General features: G+C 41.9%; 1 protein-coding gene across 1 annotated transcript in view; it reads right to left on the bottom strand.

Moving 5' to 3' along the window:
* Positions 1-4,021, bottom strand: part of plgrkt (plasminogen receptor, C-terminal lysine transmembrane protein) — a 63,920-nt gene extending 59,899 nt beyond the window's left edge. The window contains exon 1 of the mRNA XM_048595049.1: positions 3,893-4,021. The gene's annotated coding sequence lies outside the window, so the exon portion shown is untranslated. The remainder of the gene's footprint in view (positions 1-3,892) is intronic.
* Between the last annotated feature and the right edge of the window lie 5,950 nt (positions 4,022-9,971).

Below are 9,971 nucleotides of genomic sequence, written 5' to 3' on the forward strand. Positions count from 1 at the left end.
TGCTTCAAAATCCTTTGTCCCCTTCTCTCTGACAAAAAAAATCCTTACACCTTGATCCACTGTGACCCTGAATGGCTGCCTGGCATTGACATTGCTAGATGTGGGAGATGCCAGCCTCTAATTAACTGGCAGCTTTCACCAGGTGGGACTTTCATTCCTGGGGTCTTAATCCCAGGCAGAGACTGTCAGTGGCCTTGCCAATGGCTAATTGATATTAGTTTGAGAAGGCCTTGCCCTCCATGAGTCAGTGCAGGTGTCTCACTCTACAGCCACCACTTAAACAAGATTCCAGCCCATGTTAGTTATCTTCGTCTCCTGTGTGCCCTGGTGCAATTGCTTTAAAGCCTAAATAATGGAGGATTCTTCATCCAAAGGTGGGAAATAATGAAGGAACGCAAGAACAGAAATGGAAAACCATAAGGTGCCGAGGGCCTGAGGAGGTCACAGCACTGGAATGGAGCAAGGCCTTATATTTGTATATCGTGGATTTGGGAGTCAATGTGGCCAAGGAGTGTAGTAATAGAGAAGCGAGATAATGTTATGCAGTATTGAAGCTCAGCAAAATATTGAGGGCATGAATGTACAGTTTCAGCTTGAATATTGATGATTAAAGGTGATCTAATTTGTGATATTTAGGACTACCATAAGAACTTATTGGGTAGATCGACAGGTAGTATTCCTTCAGGTGGGGCAGTTTAAAATTTGAACTGGTTCATTCAGGATTCAGGTCTTTACACAATAAACAGTGGAAATCTGGAACTGTCTCCTCCAAAAAAGCTCCTGAGCCTAGGCCAATTGAAAATTTCAGAACTCTGTTGAGCAAGGGTGTCAAACAGAGATACAGATCCGCCTTAATCTAGTTGAATAGTGCAACTGGCTCCAATGGGTAAATGGCCTATTCCAGTTCCTTTCCCCCATGTTTTGAAAATATGGGAGGCATCAGGCTGCATTCTCCATTTTGAATCAAGGTTGAATACAGTTCTTGATCTTGCACCATGGGACTGGACAATTAATGGCCACAGGAGGTGTTTGCCATCCAAGTAAGGATGATGGGTGAACTCCCAAAGCTGGGGAGCCAATCGGGGATCCTCTTGCTCATAAGAAACTGCAGCCTGCCATTGCAGGTAAGAAGTTGAGGGTGGGAATGATCCGTTCCTGAGAGAGGAAAGAGAGAGGTGCCCTCTCTGAATTTTTAAAAATATTTGAAAGCAGAGTGGTCACAGTTGGAGGGGAGTCCAGTGGGTAGGTGTGGAATCCTCCACTAACTGTGGCCACGTTACAGAGATGCTTCAAGGCTTCCTGAAGAACTGGGCCCCAGGGCTCACTGTTGGGATGCCACCCCAACACAGTGAGGGGGCTTGTAAGTCAGTTAGTAAATTCCAGTCAATCTCTGATCACGGAATTTAAGCTACCATTGCTTGTGGGTGGGTATCAATTCTGCACTCGATCTACCCTTGTTGACAATGGCTGGACAATGCTGAACAACTGGCAAGCTTTGTCTGCCTGCCTCCATTCCTATCCCATCCCCTCCCCTCCCAAAATCTTGACCTGAAGTCCAGAGAGAAAAAGAATTTTATTGCAGATGAGTTAAGGATGAAGGTGAGCACTTTTGAGGGGTGTCAGAGACTTTTGGGTTTAAATTTTAAAGTTCGGGTCAAGCATAATACCTCAGTTGAATGGCAGCAGCTACACAGCCTGAGGAAGAGGTCGAGACTGCACTGCAAAAAAATGATATTTTCTGCAACACATGAACAGAACAACTTTGGTCTGACAAATTTGTACTCTGAGGAAGTTCTGACTCATTTGGTCTGTGAAATAAGCAGTCAGGGAATGTTATTGTCAGGGAATGGCAGAGGTTAGTCGGGGTATTATAAGCGCATATATAGAAATATGCTGTAATATGGAGGAATAAGCTGAAATACTGCAACTGGAATATAATGACTTGGGTCTAACTGATATGCTAGTACAACAAGCTACAGCTTCACAGAAAGTGATACAATGTTATATCATCTTGCTCTCTCTTACTGATCTTAAGGCAAAGTGAAACTACTGTAAGACGTTTCTGAAATAAAGTTACTGTTTCCCTTACCTCAGCAAACTGCAAATATTCTTTAGCAGCACAATGCGACCAAGAATATGAAACAAGTACGAAATAGCTTTGCTGAAAGAATTTTTATTCAGTCACGGAACGTGGGTGTCATTAGCTGGGCCAGCATTCACTGTCAGTCCCTAGTTGCCCTTGAGGTGGTCTTGAAAAGGCAGTTTCAAGAACTGTCTTCTTGAATTGCTGCAGTCCATGTGCTGTTGGTAGACTCACAATACCATTACGCAGGAAATTCAAACTAAAATCATCCTCTTTTACTTTTCAGATTCTGCAAGTCTGAATGGGTTCAGCTCCAACAACATTCAAGAAGCTGAACATCATCCAGGACAAGGCAGCCTGTTCACCTGGCATCCCAAACACCACTGATGCAGAATCCCATCCACAGATACGCTGCAGCAACTCACTAAGGCACTTTCAACAGGATCTTCTTGGCTTCTATCATCTGGAAGGACAAGATACAGGAGACACCACAAAACTCCTCCAAGCCACATACCATCCTGACTTGGGACTAATTCACCGTTCCTGCCTTGTCACTTGGTCATAATGCTGTAACTCTCTCTGAAACAGCACTGCAGGTATACCCACATTTCACGACTGCAGTTCGAGAAGGCAGCTCACTTTTAGGGCAACAAATGCTAGCCTAGCCACTGAATGCTATGTTCCACTGAACAAATCATTAAAACATCCTGTGTTTGGCAACATTGCTTATTTTTGACATATGCATTTAGAGGGCAATATATACATTCCATGAGAGGTAAGTGTATAAAAATAAATGGGAAAACAAAAGCAATTTTATACGAAGCATTCGTCAAACAAATAGAAAGGAAATATAGGCGCAAGTTATTGCAGATACTGGAACCTGTACCGAAAACAACAAATGCTGGAGACCGCAGCATTCATGGAGAGAAAGAGAGGACGTTAACGTTTCCAGCCTGGATGACACTTCATCAGAGGTAATGTGAACTGTGGAGGGGGCTGCATTTATGCTGTTGTTGGGGTTTGGGGGGCGGGGGGCATTGAAGTGTTGAGGGAGAAAGGATATTGATAGTTGAGATTAAGTGATCGGAATGTGAGAACGCCAGAACAATGGTGTGTCTCCTGCCCGATTTGAGAACAGATAGTTCCACTGTGGGATTTGGGGGAAGGGGAGAGAGGACATAATAACAGAAAATGTAACACGGAAAGTTAAAAGCAAGGGAATAGGAGTTGTTCACAACCACAAGGTTGTAAGGTGGTTAGTCTGAAGATGAGATGTTGTTCTTTTGGGACCATATTTTAAATTGCTGAAAGAAAAATGACTGGGCATAAAACATGAAAGCTTTAACGTCTTCCTTTTTTGCAGCCCTAACAAAGCTCTGCTAACTTTTCAAGAGTCGAGCTATATTCGTCAACCCTCCGATACCATTAATTGGCCATCTGTAGTCTCAGCAGTTTTTCGATCAGTCATATGAGAATTAGCACTACCAACAGCGTAAGGAGTGGGCTTTGAATCTTAACCTTATGTATAATTAAATTTATATGCACGTTTTAACTAGCATAGAGAAGATTCAATGTGGAAGGTTGAAAATGTTGTGATTTCTACATTATAAGATGCCATTTACAATCATCCTGGTCACGTATATATACAGAAAAAAATGTAGACAGATGTCTGGAACACTGGATGAGCAATTTCTGTTCCGTTGGCATGTTTGGCGGTGTATGTATTATTCTTTGCTCAGGCTGTGCCAGTGAATGTACTAGGGCAGGTTAAAAAAAACAATGGGAGTTGTTATTGGAGGTTGCACGTACCGTCAGTGAGCAACAGGTTGGAGCCTCTTTATGACTGAGCTGGACAGTCCGCCTCAGTGAGCTGTTTGTCCCGGACACCGCTGCACTTCACAGAGACGGAGGGAGGAGCAATATCTTTTATTGCTCAAAAAGTGAACCAGCCACCAACTTTCCCTGCGTTTTACCAACTCACAACACATCTATACAAGAAAAACCCATGTTCTGACGATTCAACCTGCGAGTTTTACCACCCAATCTCCCTTCCCCCAAAACGCTTTCCCCGCCTAATCTCTTTTCTTCTTCAGCTTTCCCTCTCATCCAGCTCGGTTAGTTCCCCCATGTATTCTCTCCCTCTATTCTCGATCTCGACTTTTCTTGTCTTCCCTCGCCCCACGATTTCTCTTTTAATCTCAAATCTCTCTTTCTTCTTCTCCCTAACTCTCTTTTTGTCCCAGCTGTCGTTCTCCCTAAATCTCCTCTGCCTCACTCTCAAAGACTACACAGTAAAGTTCAGGGGATCCAAGTTAATTTGGCAGGTTGGATCCAAAATTGCCTTACTGACAGGAGACAGAGGGTGCTGGTAAAAGGCAGTTTATATGACTGGAACCTGGTATGCAGGGGTCAGTGCTGAATCCCTGATTAGTTGTGATTTTCATAAATGATGTCGATAAGAATGTGGAACGGCCTTTGACCCAGCGAGTCTGTATCACCAAAATACAGGACCATCTTTCTGTCCAGTCCAACTTTCCTGTACCAGGCCCACAAGCATGAACGTTATGACACTTCAAATGCTCATGCAAGTACATTTTAAATGTTGTGAGGTTTCCTACGTCAGCTACCCTCCCAGGCTGTGCATTCTAGACCCCCACCACCTTTGGGTGAAAAGATTTTTCCTCAAATCCCCTCTGAACATTCTACCTTTCACTTTCAAATTGTGCCCCCTTATTATTGACCTTTTGACCAAGGGGGATTGTTGCTGTCTATATACCCTGTCCATGTTCCTCATAATCTTATACACCTCTATCAGGGCTCCCTCAAGGTTTGCTGCTCTAAAGAAAACAACTTGATCTTATCCAGCTTCTTTTCATAGCTGAAATGCTCCATTTCAGGCAACATCTTGATGAATCTCCCTTGCGTTCCCTCCAGTGCAATGATATCCTTCCTACAGTGTAGTGACCAGAACTATTTGCAATACTCCAGCTGTTGCCTAGCTAAATTTCTGTTCCGTTCCAACATGACCTCTCTGCTGTTATAATCTGTGCCACAACCGATGAAGGCGAACGTCTTGTATGCCTTCTTAACTACTCTGTTAGCCTGTCATGCTATCTAGAGGGATCTGTGGACAAGCACCCCAAGTTTTCTCTATTCATCTGACCTTCCTAGTATCTTGCCTTTGTTTGAGTACTCCTTTGTCTTGGTCTTTCTTCAAAAGTGTATTATCTCTTAATTTTCAGGATTAAATTCAACCTGCCATTATCTGTCCATCTGAAAAACTGTTTATATCTTCCTGTAACCTAACATTTTCCTCTTTGTTGTCAACCATGTGACCAATCTTTGTGTCATTGCAAACGTGCTTATTATCCTATGCTCATAGAATCCCTACAGTGTGGAAGCCCATTTGGCCCATCAAGTCCACACAAGCCCTCCAAAGAGCATCCCACCCCATCCCTGTAACCCTGCACTTCTAATGGCTCATCCACCTCGCCTGCACATCCCTGGACACAACGGGCAATTTAGCATGGCCAATCCACTTAACCTGCAATTTTTGGATTACGAGAGGAAACTCGCGCAGACATGAGAAGAATGTGCAAACTCCAAACAAACAGTCTCCTGAGGGTGGAATTGAACCCTGGTCCCTGCAAGGCAGCAATGCTAACCACTGAGTCACAATGTCGCTATGCTATTCATCTTCATTACTCTTTTATGATATTCTCACCACTCCCTGTTCTAAAGGCTGTTCACAGAGATCCAAGCTATTCACCCTTTCCCAATAATCCTTTCTTGTTAGTTCTACCTGGATGTGATTTCCTGTTTGATTTATTTATTGTCACATGTAGCTTGTTACAAAATACAGTGAAAAGTCTTGTATAGTGCTGCCACTCTCCAGCGTTATCTTAAAACACAGAAAAATAACAGAATATAAAGGGAGAAAAGTATGTGCAATGTCATGAAAATGCAGCTAGGTGTTTAGCTTAAACATAATGTTCTGACCATGTATAATCTACTGCTTTTTGAAGAAGCCAGGAGAACCTAGTTAGCATCTTGCATGCTTTCCAGTCTGATAACCATTGTTCAGAGTAATTGTTTGTCCCAGGCTATGCTTCAGGCACAGATTTCAATTTATAGGTGACTTGTTTATGTGAATCTCATTTAGGAAGTGATCACAGAGTAAGGATCGATGGGGTCCACAAATGTTAGTAATGGTTCTTGGTAATAATGCATGAAAATATTCAGGACCTGACTGTGTCCAGTATGTTCTTGTACACTACTTGTACTGAGAGTGGAAGGTACATTTGTGACAGCATGAGTACATGGCGTGCTGTTTTACAATGACCTGTGAAAGTAATGATGTAGAACACAGAAGAAAATCAGGTTTCAGGAGCTAGGAGGAAATTGGAACATGAGATGATGTGTGTAATCTTCCCATCTTCTCAGCACGAGGGCCTACAACCATTTTGAATGTCTTCTGTCAAGCATCAGGGACTTCACTGTGTTACTGTGTCCACATCAGAACCACTACAAGCCCTGTCACTGCAGGGCATTTCGTTCTGCATAACGGATCAAAACAGTCATTATGGCCTGTGGCCATTCTATGCTCCTCATTGTGGTGCTGCAGTTGTTCATTGTATATGATTGTCTGTTGTAAGTAGAGTTGCTTTTTCAAAGTCAAAAGTACCAGCATCATTGTGAAATCTTTTGTGTTGTATTATTGTTGTCACAGGACCCACTATTGTCTACCAATGATAGATTTAAAATGCCCCTGTCAGTGTAGAATCCACTCAGTATTAATTTTTATAAAGATATGGTGGATAATGTCCACATATTTCCACCAGCTATAATTTATGAGCTGGGAGTAAATGCCTACTGACATAAGGGGGAACCACATAGCTTGTTCACCACTCATGACTTTGAAAATTTGAAAAGGAATATCAGTATGTGCAAACTAAAAGCAGAAACTGCAGGAAATACTCAGTAGTTCAGGTAGCATTTGTACAGAGCACAATGAAGTTGTGACTGTTTATCAAAACTGGAAAAAGCTACAGATTAACAGCAAAGATAAAGGCAGGAATATGGAATGGGGACGGATGGACACAACAAAGACTGTGATAGAGCAGAAGGCAGAAAAGATTAAAGAACAAGCATGGTGATGGCAGTAGGGGAAAATAATGAGGCAACCATGAATCTAGTGGATTTTTAAATGGCAGCAGCAGAGTCATTATCAGCACATACTCTGAAAAAACTGGAACAAATTACTGTTCAGATGTTTGTTATCGGGTCAAATAGCTTGAGTCAGAAAGCTTGCTGCAGATCCAATATGCTATGGGTGTGAGTGAGTGTTGGGTTGTCTAGTTAGATGACGCTGCTCAGCTGTCTCGGACTTTGTAACACTTATTTTAGAAGCAATTAGGCTTTTGCCCCTCATCTTTCATACTCCTCATCCACGCTACCCCTACACAATCTTCATGGCTCTTCTATGTCAACAGTTGCCACCTACTGCCCTCCAAGTCCTCCCATACTCCCATAGTTCCACCCTGCCAACTGATGCACTCCACCCACTGTCATACCTCTATACCCCACCTCATTTCTAGCTTATGTCCACATCCCACTACCATTCTCCCCATGTTACCTCATATTCCCCACCTCCCCCCAAAACCCTGCCACCTTCATAGCAATTTAACCAGTGCCTATCAAGTATAGAACTCAGGAGCCAAGTTGAGATGAAAAGTATAAATTACAAATAGCTATTCATATCACTTGATGGTGGAAAAGCTCCCATTCATGAAAGTGATTCAAAGCTTTTAAATCTCCAAACTGCCTCCTTCTATTCAGACCCGCATCAAAGACAGCTATTGTTTTAATAATCTCTTTAAACTGTCAGTAAAACTGTGACCTCAGAATCCTCTGTTGGGGAATTAGAATTGTAGCTTTGGAAATTCAGCCAGGATTTATAACAAATATTAATAGTCTTTGGAAAATATCAACAAAGATTGCTATTGAAACTGCGCAACTAGAATATTTTTTCAAGCTATACCAGATGGTCTGTCAAGGAAAGCAGTACTGTTTAGCTTTTTTACCGTCACTGACAGTTCAAGCCTGCCTTATTTCATAATTTTTGAGTAGGGTTCCAGGACTCTGGAAAACTGTAAATGGCCTAAATGAATGATGAGATGTTCTTCCTCAAGCTTCTCTTTACCCCCTCCCCTGCCCCATAAACCTTGAGTCCTTTCTAGATCTGTCCAAGGTTTCATGACTCACTGGGGTAGTACATTGGAGATCAAGCTCTACTATTCCTGAAATTATCATAAAAGTTAAAGATTTTATGAAGTATGCACAATTTCTAAATTTACCTGACTTTGAGACCAGGTTGACAGAAAAAATGGACGAGTTTTTTGTACTTAACAAGAATTACTATTCATTATAAATATGTAGACTCTAACTACAGCTTTAAGTTATATGAACCGTCAACAGTTAAATCTCAAATTCCCTTATAAACTCTCTTTTGCACACTCACATACATAGACAGACAAACAAGAAAAAAAAACATGGTGTTATGGATAGAGAGAAAATTGGAAAAGCAATTCAATTCAGTGACTCGATTTGTTGGTTCCCGTGCTAATCAGAATGCTGCTTCTCAGTCCTCTTTCTCCAGATGTATACATTAATTTTTGGAAGGCACAGGGGCTGGATCACACTTATAAAAGGTCTCTTTTTTATTAATTTAAAGTCACTACTTGCAGCAAAGCTGGAGGAAATAGTAACTGGTTCTCTTTTGGCTTAAGTGGCTTTAGGGAAACACAAAGAAAGCCCTCGAGCTGGTGGAGGTCTGATAGCTTCTCTTTCTTGTTCGCACCCCCAAGCTGTTCATCTTCCTGAGGACCAATCAGATAGTTTTGCCAAGGAGAAGGCATTTGCGATTGATAACAAGTCACTAGTCTACAGATCAATCAGCTACTTGTCGCTGAATTTCCACTTGTACGTAATCCTTCAGCTCCAACTTGTCTGCAAACTACACTTCAACTATGGCTGGAACCAGCAGCTGTATAAACAGAGTTTACAATAAGTGTCAGGTTACTTGCTTTCAAAACATGCAGCAATTCTTGGTTTTAAATTAGTTCTTTTCTGATTTCTTCCCCCAAAATCAGCAAACCAAAAAGTCATGATCTTTACAAAATCTACCTTGAATATATTGAGAGTTTAAATAAAAATAATTAGCATAGAATGAGTGCCATTCTTAATGACATCAATGAAGAAATCTTCAAGATAATCTCTGGTGCTCTGATGTTGATGAATAAGTGGGCCAGAATAATGTTATTAACCTTTCCTAACAAAATCTAATCACTGAATTACAAATAATGACAGGAAATGGTCCTTTGGGAGCAGAGATTCATGTGAGACAGCCTCCAGGAGGAGGTTGCATATCTCGGTGTTCCTATCCTCTGGTTGCCACTGAATGTATCAGTTCTCAAACATCTGAAACCACTCGATACAGCCAAAGATGATCGAAAACAGGACGGAGAAGGGATACTTGCTCCAATGGTGAATCTGCAATCATTAATGGGAAATGTTAAAAGTCTAGGCAAGGGATTGCATGTGATTGTCTTCTCCATTTCTCTTGACAGAAGGCGGGTCCTACCTAGACTCAGGTAGGACAACGAAGCAAGTTCTGAAATCAGTCCAACCAGAAGGGGCAAAGAAACCCACTGTAGACATCCAATCTGATCCACAACAGCCATCTAACCTCACCTCCCACACTCCCAACAAGTCTGTATTTTACTGTAATATGTGTGCTGCAATCTAGATCGTGATAGCAGAGTTTTCAATTTCCATCATGCCAGTGATTTTATGACTATTTCAGTTAATCACCAGCTTCTAACTCCTG

The sequence above is a fragment of the Rhincodon typus genome, chromosome 3 (genome assembly GCF_021869965.1).
Source record: "Rhincodon typus isolate 14 chromosome 3, sRhiTyp1.1, whole genome shotgun sequence".
Taxonomy (NCBI): domain Eukaryota; kingdom Metazoa; phylum Chordata; class Chondrichthyes; order Orectolobiformes; family Rhincodontidae; genus Rhincodon; species Rhincodon typus.